General features: G+C 39.5%; 2 pseudogenes; both read left to right on the plus strand.

Moving 5' to 3' along the window:
* Positions 1–2171: 2171 nt before the first annotated feature.
* The window catches only part of LOC115733887, a 117993-nt pseudogene continuing 99819 nt past the window's right edge, over positions 2172–20345 (plus strand).
* LOC125313871 lies at positions 5204–15656 on the plus strand (annotated as a pseudogene).

A 20345-nucleotide genomic window follows, 5' to 3' on the forward strand; every position in this document is an offset into this window, starting at 1 on the left:
TAATAAAAAAAATGCCATGTCAGCATTTTTTGTTAGTTGAATTAGACGAAGTTAACGGAAAGACTGGATTAGGCGTGATCTATTCTCGCTTCGGTCCGATTCCCCTCAAGAATCGAGAACCGGACCGGTGGTGCCGATTCTCATTTTCCGGAATCGGGGACCAAACCTCCAATTCAGTCCGGTTCCTGGGTAGTCCAATGGAGTCAAGCAAATATTATCAAGGCCATTATTTTAGAAGAAATGACTCTAAAATTGTAGATTCTTTTGCAAAAAAAAAAAAAGTGAGATGATAGAATTTTCGAGCACAATCTAGTAACACGTAGCATTCGACTTTGTTGGGTGGAGTCATGGCAGTAGAAGCTGCAAAATAAACATGTGGTTGGAATATCAACCGTATGAGACCCCGTAAATGAAAAAAAAATTAAAAATGGCTGGTTTGGTACGGGCGGTCCGGTCCGACCCTATCCCGTACCTCTAGAGCCGAGAACTGGACCACCGGTAGGGGCGGTTTCCGGTCCGATCGGTCCGACTTGCTCACGCCTATATTGGTTTGCACTTTTTGAAAGTTTTGGGAGTCAATTGCATTGTAATAAGTTTTAGAATTTCTAATAAACATATCCCAAAATACTATTAAAAATAGTGCACGTTAGTGCCGGCCACGCCACCTAGGACAGTCTACGTCCACGATGGCAATAGGTTTGGTATTTTTTATTTTTTTTATTTTTGGGTAATTTTCCCTCTCATTGGGCGGCAAAGAAGATGGTGCAAGAGTTGGGGCTTGGATATGAGAAAATCGACTCTTGCCCGAATGACTGCACTTGATACATAAAAGGAACTGCAAAGATTGGGAGTTTTGTCCTCGTTGTGGTTCTTTGCGACGAGAGATCAAACAGAAAAATGGTTTGTTTTTTTTTTTTTTGGTCGAAAACAGAAAATGTTGACGGCGCATTTGTTGAGGAAAGCGTCCGACCAAAACAGAGAAAACCCCGACAATGTAGAGATATTTCCTTCGATGAAGGCCCGCAACAAAGGATGGGACGTTAAGACATCCGGCTGATATCTGTGGCCTGGAATGGAAACCTTTCAACCATTGATATCCAGAATTTATTGCAGAAGTGCAAAACATCATATTAGGTTTAGCAAGCTATGGCAAATTTAATTGCTGAAATGATTAAATTGACAAATCGTCAAAAGATCTTAAGATTAAATTGGCCAAATCGAATAGTTTGTGATTGAATTGGTAAGTCGTCAAAAGGTTTAGGACTAAATCGGTCATATTGAAATGTTTAGGGCTAAATTGGAACAAATACAACAAGTTTAAGACTTTTTTTTTTTTGGGTAAATTTCATGTTGACAACGGGGATATAAGTTTGAATGTTTGCAATAAATGTTTTTTCAATGTCCCATCCACACTTCTCGGCACAGTTAACGAATTGTCCCCACCTACTCGACGACGATTGTTGGACATCCCAAACATGCTCGAAAATCGTCCCAATCTACATAGACTTCTTGTTGTCAATAACAAGGACTTCATCGCCTTAAAGTTTAAACTTGGAATTTTCAAAGCACTCCTCAACTTGGGCGTCGAATATAATTGCGTTGGTTGACTCGACATTAATCTGATCAGACATGCGCCTAGAAGATGACACTTTGATTAAGTCTTGTGCATGGCATCGTCCGTCGTACCGTTATTATTTGGTCTGTCTAAACTTCGTTTTTTTTTTTTTCGTTCCGTCGAATATGTCTGAACTATGTTTTTGAGATAAGTCTGAACTATGTTTCAAGTGCCATGGTTTCGGGACTCCACGACCGTACACCTCAATTATTGTCCAAAAAGACCCCGAGATATTATTATTTTGTTCATCTATTATAGATTCCAAATTCCACGTACATGTGTTTTGTTTTTCTCCAACCATTTCGATAAGACAACTTTGTGCATGGAATCTATGATATCGACGGACGCGTGCAAACTGCTTTGGATCAGGGAGCCAAAGAATTGGACTTAATCGGGGTTCGTAAGGCTTGCGGGGTGTTTTCATTGGCCTCCACATAATCGGGTCTTCGCAGCCATACCCTCCCTGGATATTTCGAAAGAACAGGTAAAGAATTGTTACAGCTGAAGGTTAAAAAAAAATGACTTGGGGTCGTCTCTCACGTTCGGCCGTCGCTCTCGTGGACGGACAAGAGCGGAAGTCTTTGTCCCCTCTCCCACTTTCTATATATGCATGCACGCCATGAAGTTGAAACACACATTCTTCTGAATTGAGCTCCGAGACTGAGACGATGGCGAATCTCTTCTCGGCTCGGTCTCTCTTCTCCGGGCTCGTCGTCCTTCTCTGCGCCGTCAGCTCAGCTGCTGCCGCCACTCTTCTGCCCCCCGACGAAGGTGAGCGAAAAATTAAAAGAAAACCCCACCAACCTTGTATTGCTTTCATCGTACTGTTCCTTTTCCTCTTCCCTGTTTTGCATGAGACATGTTGCTGCCGCTTCTGACTTGTTAGATCTCTATTTGTTGCAGTGGCCGCGTTGATAGAAATAGGAGAGACTTTAGGGAAGTCGGACTGGGATTTCAGTGCAGATCCATGCGGCGTAGAGGGTGGATGGGGCGAGAACAAACACATTAATACAACTGACGCCGTCACCTGCGGGTTCACCGACGCCGACAATAACACCGTTCCCCACGTCATCAGCATGTTTCTCTCTCTCTCTCTCAATCTCATGAAATTTTACTACCATAGATTCCTAGCCAGACCTTGATAAATCAATCAAGCGATTGTGTGCCTGTCTTTTTTATCTCTTTACATGCGATAAACACCTAACCGATAGGGGTGTTAATGGGCCTGGTCGGGCCGGATCTCGGGGTGTCAATGGACCGGGTAGGGCCGGGTCTCTACCCAAATCTATCCCAAATATTCGGGTCGGGTCTAGATATATTGATAGTGCATAAACCATTTATCATATTATCATTGTAGGGGTAATTTGAGAATTCCAATGCTATTATTCTCTTCTTATTAGGTACGGTAGGGTTGTGCTTTTGAGGGATCCGTGCTCTTCGCATTAGCTATAGAAGAATGATTATGTGATCATCCATAATTCACTCAAAGATTAATTGCATGTTTTGCGCCACAAAATAACAAATAACTAAAAATTCTTGTAGGATCCATCCTTTCAAGAATTTATAGCCCATACTATGCTGTTATTCTCACAGTCACCTATTCTAGTAAAACTCTTTGCTATATACTCATTTCCTTAGAACAATGAGGCGGTTCTCGAAGGATTCTATCATTTGGAATCAGTTTTTGTAGAGTCCACTCCTTCAAAAATTTATGGCTCACATTATGTTGTTACTCTCATAATCATCCTAAAAATGTTGTGCTAGCAAAACCTTTAGCTATATGCTCATTTGCTTAGAACAAAACATTCCTCTTTTAAGACAATTCTCGAAAGAGTTTATCATTTGATTCATATTCCCCATGGACAATGGCTCAATACCCAAAAAAAGAAAAAAAAATTCAAATAAGTGTCTGGAATGCTCTCATTTTTTCAAATAAGGATATGAAGTGTCCTCTTTGTTTCAAAAAAAGGCCTGATAAGGGGCATTTTCGTCATTTTCTTTTCTTTTCTTTTTTTTTTTCGTTTTTTCATTTCCAATTTTTGATAAAGGGCAGCCCTCACCAAATCCGCGACCGTCGAGGCGAAGAAGAAGAGAAACCCGGACATTTCACAACTTTCTATCGGTAGCTCCGCCTGAAACGGACTCTCCCTCTCAATCTTTGTATCTCTTTCTCACACCATTTTTTGCCCCTGCTTTCTGTGTCCGTTCTCACCCTGTGTGTGTGTTTCACTGGTCGACAAAGAAGATGGATGGTGATCGGTCTTGGGAAAGTAGTGAGAAGGTGAAGCCGGGATAAAGGGAAAAGAGGAGAGTGACGGTGGTGAGCGATCTGGGAATCTGGGAATGGAGGAATCAAAGAGGTCCTCCGAAAGCTGACATGAAAAAATCACGCAAATTCTCTTCTATTATTTGTTTCACCTACACATTATCGGGAGATACAGAGCCACACGCATTTCGAAGATTCCCTAGCACTCAATAACCCAAAAAACAACAAGATGTTGAGATCTATTTATTTGGATGAACGATCTTAAATTTTAATGTTTCTAAAACCTGCTATTTTCAAATTTCAAAAATTCATTGGTAAGTTCGTCGAGGAAATTCGAGCCACGTATGATTAACTAACGGTGATCACCGACGGAAGGTTGATAGTGGTAAAATTGAGACAAAAGCAAAAGTTGAGAGTTCTTTACAAGATAATTTTTTTGGGATATAATTGAGACAGATGCTAAAGTTATGATTTTTTTGGTATCGCACGGTAGAATTGGGACGAAAGTAAAAGTTGGAGGTTTTTATGAGACGGAAACATTTTTGGATATAATGAGGACATGGGTTTAAGTTGGGATTCTTTTTTTTTTTTTTTGGGCATTAGGCCTTTCGACAAGGAAGCACTGACTCATAAGTAATTACGGCTATATATTATCATTTTCGCTTGTAATTGAGTGGCGTAATAAAGACATGAGAGATGCTAATGATAGCAGAATATTAATTATAATAAAATCTCGTGTCTCGATTTTTCTTTCTCAAATTATGTTATCAATTTCGTTGTAATTATGCGCCTAATCGTATAGAACATGGTGTAGATTGGGATAGCTATTTTTTAACATGCACAGCTCTAAGTAGATAGAGTAAGGCCCCCTTTTCATTATGTGAAAAACCAGAGTTCTCAAAAATCAGTCCCTTCCCGGCACTCTTCCGCCTCGACTGTTCAGATTGCCTCACCTCCAAAACTTGTAAGCCTCTCTTTCCGCTCCCTTTCTCCATTATCATCGATCCTCTTCTTCCTCTTCTTCTTCTTCTTCTTCTTCTTCTTCTTCGCAAGCATCATCATCATCATCTCTCTCTGTAAACAGTGACGTTACCCGCAACTACCTGAACGGCACGATTCCTAAAGAATGGGGCTCTACGAACTTGTGCAACATGTATGTCTTTTTTCTCTCTCTCTCTCTCTCTCTCTCTCTCGAGTATATCGTCTGTTGATTGGAGAAACGCGACGATGTTGATGCAGTTCTGTATTTGGAAACCGATTGACGGGTCCAATCCCCAAGGAGCTGGCAAACATATCCACGCTTTCGAAATTGTGAGTGATCCCTTATCCCGCCACCCGCGTTTGGCCGCTTGGCTGTGTTAAATCTGACTGATGTTGGAGATTTTAACTCTCTTCTGCTCAGAGTTGTCGGGACCAATCAGCTTAATGGAACTCTTCCTCCAGACCTGGGGAACTTGTCCCAGTTACTTGTACTGTGAGTCCCTCCAAGCAAATTTCTGCATTGTTCGTCGAGTTACTATTCGCTGGTGATTTTGTATCTGGAGGGGAAATTCTATCACATTGGGTGATTGAAATTGGCCAATGTGATATCGCGGGGTTTTCTTGTTGCAGGCACCTCACTTCAAATAATTTCTCCGGGGAGCTGCCTCATACATTTGCTAATTTGACGACATTGCAGGAGCTGTTAGTTTCCAATTTCCACATCCTCTGCTAATATTTATGTACTTCTGTTCTTTCTTCTTCATATAAATCTTGTTGTTCGATGCACTGTAGGCGACTCAGTAATAATCAGTTCTCGGGAAAGATACCTGATTTTATTCAGTACTTGACAAATCTCGATACACTGTAAGGCTTAATGCTTCTTCACCTTTTAAGTCGGTCTGTTTAAATATGTCCCCATGATAGTTCAATCTATGAATTGTATCATCAGGCTTATTCAAGGAAGTGGATTGCAAGGGCCAATTCCCTCCGGAATCGCACTTTTGAAGAATTTGTCTGACTTGTCAGTGTGGCAGTTTGGCATTTCGATCTGATCTCTCCTTTCTTTAAAATGGTATCAATCTAATAAAGTTCCCTATTTGGTTTTGAAATGCAGGAGAATAAGTGACCTTGATGGACCCAAGTCCCAAGTTCCACAGCTTAACTGTACAAATATTAATACATTGTGAGAGGGCTGCTCCTTCACAGATAGCTCACTTAATGCAAAAGAGCCAAATCGTCTTAGCAATGTGACAATATCAGCGTTTTTTCCTTGTAGGGTGCTGAGGAGCTGCAATCTCACAGGAGAGCTACCTGATTATCTAGCAGGAATGACGAACCTAAAAACATTGTGAGTAGAACGGCTCTCCCCTTTTCCTATTCCAAGCAGAATAGATAATTTCACCCTTAATTAGTGAAATTTCTACTAGTTTATGGTTGACTTTTGGTTGCCGTTAAAGAACCCATATAAGATGGCTTGAAGGCCCCTTACTGACTTCAATGGTGTTTTGATCTTTTCTGTTGACATTGCTGAATTGTGAATCGTGATGTGGCATTTAAGTTTCTGGTGATTGTGGCCTCTGCTGTAGAATATTCAGTTCCGCGCAGAAGTACATGGACCTTTTCTCTCTTTGTTTTCACTTTTCAAGGAATAGAAACCCCAAGAATTCTTACCTTGGTTGTGGTGCCCATTTCGTCTAATTTACTTTTGCTTTGAGTTGTTGTCTTAACTTCTTTAGAGCATCAATGCAAAATGGGGGCTTCTATCGGTCGATTATCTGGAAACTTTCCTTCTAGTGGTGTACACTCTCGAGTCTCAGCCCCACAAAATCTAACTGGAGTTTTATGCTTGACTGTCGTATATTTGTCAGCCATAACGTTCTTAGTTCGAAAAAGAGCACGGCTTCAAGGGCATCTCTATACAAGTCAATTCTTCTTATTCATCTGGTCATCTCTGTAAGATGTTAAAAATGCTACATTTAACAGCAACCTTTTGCCATTCTGTTAGCATCTGCCATCAATGCTTATTCTTTGTTTTTCTGTATTTTAAATAACCGAGTTTATGTGGTTCTACTCTGGCTTATCATGTACCCCATTTCCTTTTCTTTAGGTTCGACTAGGTCGTAATTTTTCCAACGATAATTTTATTGGCTACAGAATCATGCTTTCCTGTTTTATGAAATCCTCACTTTTTTGTTCTTTTTTTGTTTTTCAATTCACTCAAGCTGATATTCTACTTTCTAAGCACCCTGGTATTTAGTCGTTGTCCCTTTAGTCATTAACAAAATGTTATGAAGTAGATCTGTTCAATAAATTATGATTACCTTTGGTTTTGGTCCTATTAGATAAATGGAATCTACCAATTTGAACTATAATATGTTGCATTCCCAGGGATGCATTCAGTTTAGTTCCTGAGTAGCATTTTTGAATTATGTAAATTGAAATTGCCCAAGTCATGAATTTGGTTTACGGCAGAATTTTGTATATTTATGGCCTGTGACCAACTCGGTGAACATGGATTTTATGCGATGAATGCCTCTGGGGACAAACGTCTGCTAGAAAGCATAGGCACCGGGCAGTTGACCTGTATGTCTAAACATCTGAATTGGACCTATAGGTTCATTGATGTAGCCTGTGTTTGTACAAATCTCTAAAGTAATACTCAAAGAGTGTTCAGTGAGAGTCAGTTAAAATTATCTTCTCATTATATTTGTCACCTTTCCATTCCATTGTTTTGCAGGGACCTCAGCTTCAACAAACTGAGTGGCAAAATCCCTGACTCCTTTAGCAAGCTGTCAAGAGTGGGTCATATGTAAGTACTTTGATGCTGGACCTGGGCTTCTTTTTCATATAATTGTATAGGAATCTAAGATCTCGAGTTGTTCCAGTGGCAAAGCTATAGGCAACTTTTACTGTAAAGTAGTTGAGCTATCAACAGAACTTAGACCGCGATAACATGTCCAGCTTATTACCTTTAAAGTCCTCGTGGCTTGAATGCTTATTATTTCACTATCCAAATTTTACAATGATTTTGGTTATGAATTTATGATTACAGTCAACTAATTATTTTGGTGGGACTCTAGTCTTGGCGCAGACATAGATCGATGATATTCTGTTGCTTAAAGAGCATAATTCACAAGTTTCAATAGAGTTACTTGTTTACGCTGGAAGAGTTGTACGGATCAGTGTTACTTAAATATTTTGACAGTTGAATGTCTATGGACTTAAAGCATGTAAGATTAAACATAGCAAAGGTCCTTAGGCTCTCTATTTGGTTCTTTCCAAAACAATGGCCCTAGATTGTTTGGCGAGTGCAGTTCTTACATGCTATTTAGGAGGTCTGCAGATAGGACCTTGGTGTCTTGTCCGTAGTCTTGAAAATGATGAGAAACTGTAGTCCTAAGCTTCTTGGACTGTTTAATAACGGCAATATCTTTTCATCTTTCTGCCCACAATTGACTGTTTGACATTGGTACATCTTCCCAGATTATGTCTTGGAAGGACAAGAACATTATTGCGAGGAAATAGTTAATAAGCTAGTATGATAGTATCCTTCACCATGTTCAGCTTTGTGTACTAGTGTTGTTGTAAATTTTCCCCGTGCACTCCAATTTCTGCAAGGATCAAGTTTTTCTTTTGTCATTGATTTCCTTTGTCTTTCATCTCCAGCTGAAAGCTCTCCTCTATATTGGGATCATGAGTTTACCTATTTTTTTTTCTAGACCTGTAATAATTTTAATGCGCTTTTGAGGTATAACTCTAAAATCTTTCCGTTTGAGTGCATAGAGTTCTTGAGGAACTGACTCAATCAAATAATCTTGTTTAGCTACCTGACTGGAAATCAATTGACTGGAGCAGTCCCTTATTGGATCCTGGGGAAAGCAGAGTCTGTGTAAGCTTTGCTGCCTGAAGAAAATGTCTTGTTTAATCACGAATTTACTTCTAGCTCTATCTGGCTAATCTTTCACTGTAGTAAGCAATTTTGCATTTCCATCTTGCATCCTTATGGTTTGTGGTCTACGGAGTTAAATGCAAACATCAGAGTACCTTTCTTCTTGTTTGTTAATTGGAAAGTTTTATGTAAGACAGGAGACTGAATCGTATGGTACGCATGAAAAGTATAAAGCGGATAGTCTTGGAAGTGACAAGTTAGCCCCACTTTCCACTATACAAAAAGCCTTCCCATCTCTGGATCTTTCTTTAACCTCTTGGCATAATAAAAATGACACTTCGGAAAATTTTTACTTCCTATACTTTCTCTTTGAAAGTTTGTCTATTGCATCTCTCACAGAATATGATTAGTTGCTTGGGCTATTTCTTGCTGATGACAATTTTTATGGGTTTGTGTACTTGAGAAGCTCTACAACCAAAATGAGTGTGTACCAAGGGGAAAGTTGATAATATCTTATGGGTGCAAGAATGAAGCTTTTATGAGGTAGTTTTAAGCATTTAAATGGTGGTTTGGATAATTTCTAATAAGATAATTTGACTTAGCAGCCATTGGAATCGCGGTTCTAATTTCGCCTCGTTGCACTATATATCATGTCTGCTATATTGTTACCGGTTTAAAATGTATTTATGCACTTCAACTAGTTCTAAGTCTCAATTGACTCCAATTAGTCTTTCTCCTTTTAATTAATTAAGATAAGATATCTGGAAGAAAGATAAAATATCACTGTCATCACCTTGTGATGTTTTCACCTTTCAACTTGCCTTACCTGTCATATTTTTCAGCTGGTCTCCCTTTGTGTACATAATAAGCATTTGATGGAATGACTTTCAGTGTATTTTTTGAATTGATGATATTTCGGAATGGTTGACTGTTTGTCTGTCTAGTGACCTATCATACAACAACTTCATTGGTGGAAGCACAGACTGTCAAGTACGAGATGTGTATGTACTACTTCCTTCAGTTTAAGTCCAGGGCTCCCCTGAAATCTGCGTTTATGAGTAACTTATAATCCTGCATGCATGCAAGATTTCCATTTCTCTACTGAATGTTGATTTTTACTTTTCTCTGCAGCAACTTGTTCGCAAGCTTGGCGGTTGACAATGCGTATGTTTGCTATTAAATTTTTAACCAAGAGACTTGCATTTTAATTGTTTGTATACGTAGCATTGAACTTCATTCAGAATGATCATATCTTTTATTGACTTGCTCAGAACCTCATATCCTGCCGCAAGTGGACTTGTCTCATGTTTGAAAAGTGAGCGTTGCCCAGAAAGTAAGTTGAAATGCTGTATATCCTTTCCTGATCATCAGATCCTGACAATGCATCATATTCTCTGTGTATTTTCTCATCAAATCTATCTCCTTATCAACTCTCCTCTGGGCTATTGTGTCAATATTTGATGGTTAATGCATAGTTACTCTAGATATTTCAAAAGCCGCCTCCATGAAATAATGTCTTGCTCCTAAACTTGGGAGTTTCTATGTGCTTTTCGAATAAGAAAATGCAAGTTTATTAGGTCCATATTAAGAAAAAGAGGAAAACTTGGTTTTTTTCTTTGTGGCCATTTCTTTACTACATCCAGGTCGGTATAACCTCTTCATAAATTGCGGTGGGAGTGATGTAACAGTAGGGGACATCACTTACAGCAAAGATAAAGAGTCCGCTACAGCTTCAAGTTTCTACCAGAGTGGAGATTACTGGGCCTACAGTAGCACTGGTCACTTCCTTGATGACAACCAAGATTCAGATACATATATAGCTGAGAATGTATCCGTACTGTCCACAGACAATGCCCAACTTTACATGAACGCACGGCTTTCTCCTATCTCTCTAACTTATTATGGTTATTGTCTGATCAACGGGACCTACAATGTGAGCCTTCATTTTGCGGAGATAACGTTCACAGGCAACGAAAGTTATCGCAGCCTTGGAAGGCGAGCTTTTAATATTTATATACAGGTAAACGATGGGCATTATGTAGTGCTGATTCAAATATGTAAAGCATATAAAGCGTTCGATATGTTATGGTCCATCTCGTTTTTTGCAAATCATGATCTGATCAGAATTTGTATGTTGTGTTGAGACTGAAAGTTTCAACTTATTCAGTGCGGAGACAATCGACTTGAATCAGATTCAACATTATTTCAGGGAAAATTGGTGTGGAAAGATTTCAACATTGCGATTGAAGCGGGTGGAGTTGGAAAGCCAGTCATAAAAAATTTTAATGCCACAGTGACCAAAGGCACTCTGGAGATACGCTTTTATTGGGCTGGGAAAGGAACCAATGCTATACCTAACGGAGGAGTCTATGGTCCTCTTATATCTGCTATCTCCGTCGTCAATCCTGGTATCAGACAGACACTTCCATGTTTCACTTGGTGCTTCTCTGTTAAGAAAGTTCCTTGTTTTCATATGAATAAAATTTCTCATCTTTTGTCTTGCACCAGAAGTCATCAGTAGGCTATTCAGTCACTTGGTTTGGTTGCAAATGTCCACTGTTGGATTCAGGCCATTGGCATCTGTTACAGTTGATCAGATAAATTTCTACAGTAGCTGACTAGGATGTATTATTTTTCTCTTAAGAGGCGAAAATTGGCTCTGGCTTGCTCTGTCTTCTTTCTATCTGAGCATTGTTTTATCTGTGTATCTTTAATCCTTCTATTCCGACTGTGAAACAATAGCCTCGTTCACATTTCTGCTTTGGATTAACGTCCATTGCACCTGTACACTGTAGTACAGCCTTGAGAGTGAAGGGTAGATTTTTTTTTTCTGTCTTTTGCCTTTGTAATTTGTATTACATGGTTCCAAAAGAAGATATGTTCCTGTGCTCATTGATCTGATTGTTTCACTGCAGACTATAAACCCCCACATAGCATAGCTGCTGGGACAGTGGTCGGGATTGTGGCTGCTATAGTTTTTGTAGTTTTTCTTATCCTGGTTATCCTTTGGTGGAGAGGATGTCTTCGACGTGAAGATGAAATGGCACAAGGTAGTTGCTTTTTCTATGATTTTTCTTCTCCCTTAATAGTAAATACCCTGAAGGCATTCTCCATTTTTTTTTTCAAAGAACATACTGCCAGCCAATGCCAGAGTTTCCTGGAAAATAAATTTCAAGATGCTAAGATATTCTGTCCCAAACTTGCTTAGACCAAATAGTCATAATAATGTTTTCTGGAACATTGCGAAGGAATTGCTATGCCTTTGTTAGATAGTAGATTACGTTGGCTGTTGACTCCTCCAAATTCTGAGAAGTTCCAAAACGTGGTGCAGATTTGAAGGGTCTAGCGTTGCAAATTGGTTCATTTACCTTGCGGCAGATTAAAGCTGCGACAAACAATTTTGATGCTGCCAATAAGATTGGAGAAGGCGGTTTTGGTCCAGTATACAAGGTATATAGGAAAGGGTTAATACCATGAAAAACCCTAAACCGGTACACCTATGACAAATTTACCCCAAACTATTTTTTTGACCACGAAAAACCTCAAACTGGTACATATGTGACAAATTTACCCCAAACTATTTTTTTTACCACCAAAAACCCTAAATCGGTATATTTGTGACAAATTTACCCTAAACTAATTATTTTGACCACGAAATACCCTAAGCTGATACACATGTGACAAATTCACCCCCAGTTAAATCGTCACTTTGTTTTGGCTTTTTGTCCGCTACGGTATGGGAGGACACAACCCTTGGTGCTCCACCCATCCATGCGCTATGGATGGTGTCATCGTACAAGAAGAGACTATTGAAGGAAGGAGGTTCACGATTTGACATAAATAGGTAAGCCTTAGGGGCGGCCAATGGCGAAGATCCCGACCATGGAGACCATGGGGATAACCTGGTAACAATGATACGGAAAGCAAAGTCTTCGATCTTACAAAGAAATGCGATGGCTCGAAGACCTCGTCTCTAATGCTTTTGCCTTCCACGAGACCGTACTCGTCGGATCTGAAGATCGCCTATCTCAAATTGATAAACCTGTAACAAATAGAGGGTTAAAACCCCATATTGGTATACCCGTCAACTATCACATGTCACTAAATCAACAATTTGATAGTTAAATTTAATGAAAATTAATGGAGGGTAAATTTGTCACATGTGTACTAGTTTAGGGTAAATTTGTCACAGGTGTACCAGTTTAGGGTTTTTTATGGTCAAAAAAATAATTTGGGGTAAATTTGTCACAAGTGTACCAGTTTGGGGTTTTCCATGGTATTAACCCTATAGGAAAATCACCAATTACAAACAGAAAAGATATGCAGAAAGCAGCATTCAATATGACTGAGTCTTCACAGCATTGAACTGATTCCGAAGTTCAATTGCAGGGTCTTCTGTCAGATGGCACCGCTATAGCAGTGAAGCAGCTTTCAGCCAAATCCAAGCAAGGAAATCGTGAGTTTGTAACGGAGATTGGGATGGTTTCTGCTCTTCAACATCCGCATCTTGTGAAACTCTATGGATGCTGCATTGAAGGGAATCAACTTTTGCTGGTTTACGAGTACATGGAAAATAACAGTCTTGCTCGTGCTTTATTTGGTAATTTCATATCACACCCTTCTTCACTGACTTCAGCTAATGACATGGGAATAACGTAGATTTGATGTCTATTGATACAAAGGTCCTGAAGAATTTCAGTTAAAGTTGGACTGGCAGACAAGGCACAAGATATGCGTGGGTATTGCCAGGGGCTTGGCATATCTCCATGAGGAATCAAGGCTGAAGATTGTGCATAGAGACATCAAAGCTACTAATGTTCTACTGGACAAGGATCTCAACCCTAAAATATCAGATTTTGGTTTGGCAAAGCTTGATGAGGAGAACAACACACATATTAGCACCAAGATTGCTGGAACTTAGTAAGTTTCTTGGTTTATGTTCCTGTTAACCTAATAAGGAGTCAGCGACAAGATAAAAGCATGGAATAGAAACGATTTGTCCGATTTAATATAAGTGAGTTGAATGGAGCTTTGTGGTTGATTCACATCATCCCAAAGCATGGTGCTCAACAAAGGTGTCTTAACCACTAAGCTCTATGCCTGTCCAACCACTCTTCACATTAATTAGAAAAATAATGTTAATTATGTCACATACTCTTATCATTAAGTAATGATACTCTGATATTGACATGTAATTGTTAATATGAATATAACTTAGTATTATATGCGATAGAGCTAATTCGCCCGTGTTTTCGTTGTATACGCACGGGAAAACATAAATAAGCATGTTCACATGTTTCGGACGATTGCTTAGCACGTGTGAAAAGTCAACTTGTTTATTAAAAGAAAGTGATTAATTAGGGAACAGATAAAACTGCAAGTTCATTCCACTAACTCTAACATTAGTTCAACAAGATTAACTCATTTCCGCTATCTCAACAAATATTAGATAATCTAATACAATTCCTGGAAAGGTCATATCCTCCTATGCGAGATTGTACTCAAAAGATTAATAATACCTTACATGCTTCATTTGCCACATTAGGAACAATTCAAGATAAACATTCGAATGGTAATTCGGTGCGCCCTTCCTAATGTGTTCACTCGCACAAAAAGCTTGTCAACTCTTTTTTCGGTCATGTATCCAGAGACCTTGGCTCAGCCTGTTTCCAACTCCTTTTTCGGTCGAATGCCGGTTTTCCAAGTAATAAAGCCATATATGTACTGTGATAGTTATATAGAACAACAATGGTCTTCTTCTTCTTTTGAAATATTCTCAGTAAATTCTAATGAAGAAAATTTTAAGATGCCCTTGTTTTTTCTTCTACTCTTGAGACTGTAGTGTCACATAATTGGGGAATATTAAGTATGTGCTATTTAAGACGGTTACCTTGTTGCAAACACAAGCTCTTTTCTTGTTGTGCAGTGGATATATGGCACCGGAGTACGCAATGCGTGGCTACCTCACCGACAAAGCCGACATCTATAGTTTTGGCGTTGTCGCCTTAGAAGTTGTTAGCGGCCGGAGCAACACTAGTTCCCAAAACAAGGAGGAATGCTTTAATCTGCTCGATTGGGTAACCCACTCTAGCATTCAAAATTTTCGATTGTGATCATATCCACATTTAAATCTCTGCTTGTGCCGGTGGAAAGATGGATTAAGGAAGCATGAGCATAGTATATAACCACTCATATGCACTTTCAATGATCGAGAAGGAGCGTTACAGTTATTAGCTATTGAAACCCGTTTAACGAGTTGTCATGTCATTAAGTGCGATTCGTCATTTCAAATTACATCCAAATCTTCTTTTTATGTTTTGGTCTGCACCGAATTTGAAAGGAGAAAGTAGTCCTTGCAATAGCCGATCCATGGTGTTCATGCTCAAGATGTGCGGCCCGGGGTGGGGGCAATCATGGATTAGTCTGTTTTAGTAATTTGAGCATATTTTGCAAATGGATCAATACCGAAGCTTGAAAGGGAAACATCTTCACTTTTCATTTCTGTTTCTAGGTGCGATTTTTGAAGGAGAGAGGAAATTTGATCGATCTAGTTGATCGGAGACTCGGTTCTCACTTCGACAAAGAGGAGGTCCCGGCATTGATAAAGGTAGCTCTGATGTGTACTAATACAACTCCAAGACTCGGGCCGGCGATGTCATCTCGTGGTTAGCATGCTTGGGGGCAAGGTTGTCGTTCCAGTGCTGGACTCTGAGGGCGCTCTCCTGACTGAGGGGAAAATTGAGGCCATGAGGAAGTATTTTAAAGGTGACGAAGATCAGCCGGTTGGTGAGAATACCACCAAGAGTACGTCCACTCATGGGCCATGGATTTGGAACCGCTCTGTCTGTCTCGCTAATGATCTCTATCCAATACTTCGGATACCGACATCGCGGAAGAGAGAATAAGAAATGGCTTGTTGTGTTCTAAGTAAATTACTTCTTGAAAGAACTAGGCGTTATATGGTAATCCCAGCAGTGAAGCTCTTTAATTTCACTTCGAAATCCCGCTCACATTTGAAATTGAAGGTATAGATGATATAAAGAAAACAACGATTGTCATGCATTGCTGTAATTGTGTACTGTGAACTAATTATTGGGGAAAGCCTAAAGACAATGGCTTGTGCTTTGGTGGTTGTGTTCTTGCTGTTCATTTCGATATTATCATTCGAAACAGAGACGATGTTGCGACTTCTCCTCTTCGCACAATAACGACGTGGATGGTTGCAGTGCGAGGGTGGGAATCTATCACGGCACCTTTTCGTCGTTCGGATGGTGAGATATGCAAAGGGACGGAGGAAATATCTTTTATCCATTCACATTCTGTGGACGGTACAAACTATTATGTTTAGGAGAATCCAATAAATGTCCGTACATTCCCTTGGACCGTCTCCTCTGGGAGTTATTCTTGACTTTCTCATCAAGTGAATAAATGGAATCCGACAATTCAACGTCAAGCAATTCCTTACTTCTCTTTTCTTCTCACTCCGTGTCGAGAATTTAGTACGAACGGTTCGTGTCCATATGCAGATGCAAAAGCACGAAACCTTGGGAACAAGTTGAATTCAACACCGCTGTGGAGGTGATACGTCGACAGTAGGGTTCTTGGGATTTAACTTTGCAGCGTGGGTGGGTCCGAGATTGCAAGTTGGGCTGCAGTCAATGAGTGGGCCCATCTCATCCACTTTGGGGGGCCCATGGCGTTGGATGGGGTGTCTCGTACGTGACAGTGATATTATTGGCACAATGCCATGGCCAATCACCGTAAGGTAAGATGATTAATTTTTAACATCTATCTATATTTCTTCAATCACTATGAATTGAAAAGAAATGCAAACATTCGTGAAATTTATTTGGATGGCGATTTTTGGGTAGGCTTCTTTTTTTTTCGTCGATTTAACAACTATCGTCGGTTTAATAATCGTGTATTACTATGAACAGCAATGAACTCAAATTTTAGTTTAAGATGAAATTGGTAGCATATGCTATGGATTCGATAGACGAGATACTTTCTCCATGGCTCATGAAAGGGCCAAGTTTTGGAAAGGAGTTGATGGCCACAAATTGGCAAAGCATAGAAATGGCTTTTCATCAAGATAAGTGGCGGACCTCATCCATCCACATTGCCTTTTAATCCCGTGTTCCTCTCGTCGGATGATGACATGTGCATTTGTGATGAAAATGAAGTTAGAAGTTATCGAGATCACAAACGTGTAAATTGGATTGGGATATTTGTAAAAGAATAGAGAACTCACATTGTCCTCTTGCTTTCCCATCGTGGAAAATCTCCATCAATCCTTGTCGAGTTTAGAAATCACGGTGCCTGTAGTAATTAAAAAAAAAAAAGGATGAAACATCGTGTTATCTCAAAGAAGCAATGTTGTTAGTGCGGTCTGGCGATAACGTTAGCTAACCTTTTTTCTTTGTCGGGCGGCTACACCCATAACATCCTACTTTTAATGAGTTGATTTTTCTTCTTTAACGATCCTCCAAGTTCAAATAATTAGGACTTCAGCAGAAATTGCTTGTCTTTATTTCAAAGCTTAAACAAAAAGGAAAAAAGAGAGAGAGAGAGGTGATTGAGATTGACTTGAATCTTTTCGAGGAGCTGTGCCTTCTTAGCCAATTTTAGATATGGAATCTTGATTTTTTAGCTAATTTTAAGTTTGAAAAGAAATAAAGTTAACATTGAAGTTCTATTTTCTTTGAACAAAAAAAAATACATGTACCGATAAAAAAGTAAGCGCCTGAACAAACTCTGTAAATATGGATATATTCTAGAGTTAATATCATGAAAAACCTTGAACTAGTATACATATGATAAATTTACCTCAAACTAATTTTGTTAGTATTTTTACCATCAAAACCCCCAAATGGGTACACCTGCAACTTATTCTTTTCTTTACTTTTCTTTTTGTTTCTTTCCTTCTTCCTCCGGTCGGTCGTCGGGCCTCAACGATGTTCGAAGATCGGCGAGGCTCGACCTTACTGGCCCTCACCTCTAGACGGTCATCGGCCATCGCCAAGGCCCGACAACCGGCTAGAAGAAGATGGGAAGAAAAAAAAAGAAAAGAAAAGAGAAGAAAAAAATAAATTCAAAAATCATTAAAATATTATAGATATGTTCATTAGAAATCCTAAAACTTATTTTCAAAGTGCAGTTGAGTTTTAAAACTTTCAAAAAGTGCAATAAGTCATAAAACTTGTCAAATTGGTGTAACAAGTCCTTCTATTAACTCCGTTCAATTTGGCTAATGAAAAATACTGACGTGACTTTTTTTTACTTTCTCTCTTTTACGTGGTGATGATGTGGCTGAAATAAGAAAGATAAGTCGAAAACAAAGTTATTTTGGTCGAAATTTGATTTTTTTTATATAAGTATTAATTGAATTAGACTTAATAATAAACTAAATTAAGAAAAGAGCGCAAACTAGCAAAACTGGTGAGGGCCTTGCTGGCCGTCGCCGCCGTCGCCCCCACCATCACCAAAATGGTTGGCAGGGGCCCCCACCCTACCAATGGCGGTCCTTGCCTGTCATCGGTTAGGGTCGCCGGCCACCGGCCGTGGACTCGTGACCTCGGCCGACCCTCGCCCCACCATTGTCGGCCCTTCGACGACGTTGTTTTGCACTTTTTTAATTTTATTTATTTTTTGTTTAATTAACTAATATTTATATAAAAAAAAAAAGCAAGTTTCAATCAAAACGACATCGTTTTGCACTAATCTGTCTTGTTTCAATCATGTCAACGTCACATAGAAGAGAAAAAGTAATAAAAAAAATACCATGTCAGCATTTTTTATTAGTTGAATTGGACGAAGTTAACGGAAGGACTAGATTAGGCGTGATCTGTTTCCGCTCTAGTCCGATTCCCTTCAAGAACCGAGAACCGGATTGGTGGTACCGGTTCCCCGTTTTCGGAATCGGGGACCAAACCTCCAATTCAGTCCAGTTCCCAGGCAGTCTAATGGAGTCAAACAAATATTATCAAGGCCATTATTTTCAAAGAAATGACTCTAAAATTGTAAATTCTTTTGCAAAAAAAAAAAAAAACGTGAGATGATAGAATTTTCGAGCACAATCTAGTAACACGTAGCATTCGACTTTGTTGGGTGGAGTCATGGTAGTAGAACTACAAAAATAAACATGTGGTCGGAATATCAACCGTATGAGACCCCGTAAATGAAAAAAAAAAAAAAATTAAAAACAGCCGGTTTGGTACGGGCGGTCCGGTCCGATCCTATCCTGTACCTCCGGAGTCGGGAACTAGACCACTGGTAGGGTCGATTTCCGGTCCGATCGATCCGACTTGCTCACGCTTATATTGGTTTGTACTTTTTGAAAGTTGTGGGAGTCAATCGCAGTGTAATAAGTTTTAGAATTTCTAATGAACATATCTCAAAATACTATTAAAAATAGTGCACGTTAGTGCCGGCCACGCCACTTAGGACAGTCTACGTCCACGAAGGCAATAGGTTTGGTATTTTTTATTTTTTTTATTTTTGGGTAATTTTCCCTCTCATTGGGCGGCAAAGAAGATGGTGCAAGAGTTGGGGCTTGGATATGAGAAAATCGACTCTTGTCCGAATGACTGCACTTGATACATAAAAGGAAATGAAAAGATTGGGAGTTTTGTCCACGTTGTGGTTCTTTGCGACGAGAGATCAAACAGAAAAATGGTTTTTTTTTTTTTTGGTCGAAAACAGAAAAATGTTGACGGCGCATTTGTTGAGGAAAGCGTCCGACCAAAGCAGAGAAAACCCCGACAATGTAGAGATATTTCCTTCGACGAAGGCCTGCTCAAAGGATGGGATGTTAAGACATCCGGCTGATATCTGTGGCCTGGAATGGAAACCTTTCAACCATTGATATCCAGAATTTATTGCAGAAGTGCGAAACATCAGATTAGGTTTAGCAAGCTATGGCAAATTTGATTGCTGAAATGATTAAATTGACAAATCGTCAAAAGATCTTAAGATTAAGTTGGCCGAATCGAATAGTTTGTGACTGAATCGGTAAGTCGTCAAAAGGATTAGGATTAAATTGGCCAGATTGAAATGTTTAGGACTGAATTGAAACGAATACAATAAGTTTAAGACATTTTTTTGGGGATAAATTTCATGTTGACAATGGGGATAAAAGTCCACGTGCCATGGTTTTGGAACTCCACGACCGTACAACTCAATTATTGTTCAAAATGATCCCGAGATATTATTATTTTGTTCATCGACCATAGATTCCAAATTCCACATACATGTGTTTGTTTTTCTCCAACCATTTCGATAAGACAACTTTGTGCATGGAATCTATGATATCGACAGACGAGTGCAAACTGCTTTGGATCAAGGAGCCAAAGAATTGGACTTAATCGAGGTTCGTAAGGCTTGCAGGGTGTTTTCATTAGCCTCCACATAATCGGGTCTTCGCGGCCATACCCTCCCTGGATATTTCGAAAGAACCGGTAAAGAATTGTTACAGCTGAAGTTAAAAAAAAAGACTTGGGGTCGTCCCTCATGTTCGGCCGTCGCTCTCGTCGATGGACAAAAGCAGAATAGTCTTTGTCCCCTCTCCCACTTCCTACATATCCATGCACGCCATG

The sequence above is a fragment of the Rhodamnia argentea genome, chromosome 2 (genome assembly GCF_020921035.1).
Source record: "Rhodamnia argentea isolate NSW1041297 chromosome 2, ASM2092103v1, whole genome shotgun sequence".
Lineage (NCBI taxonomy): Eukaryota > Viridiplantae > Streptophyta > Magnoliopsida > Myrtales > Myrtaceae > Rhodamnia > Rhodamnia argentea.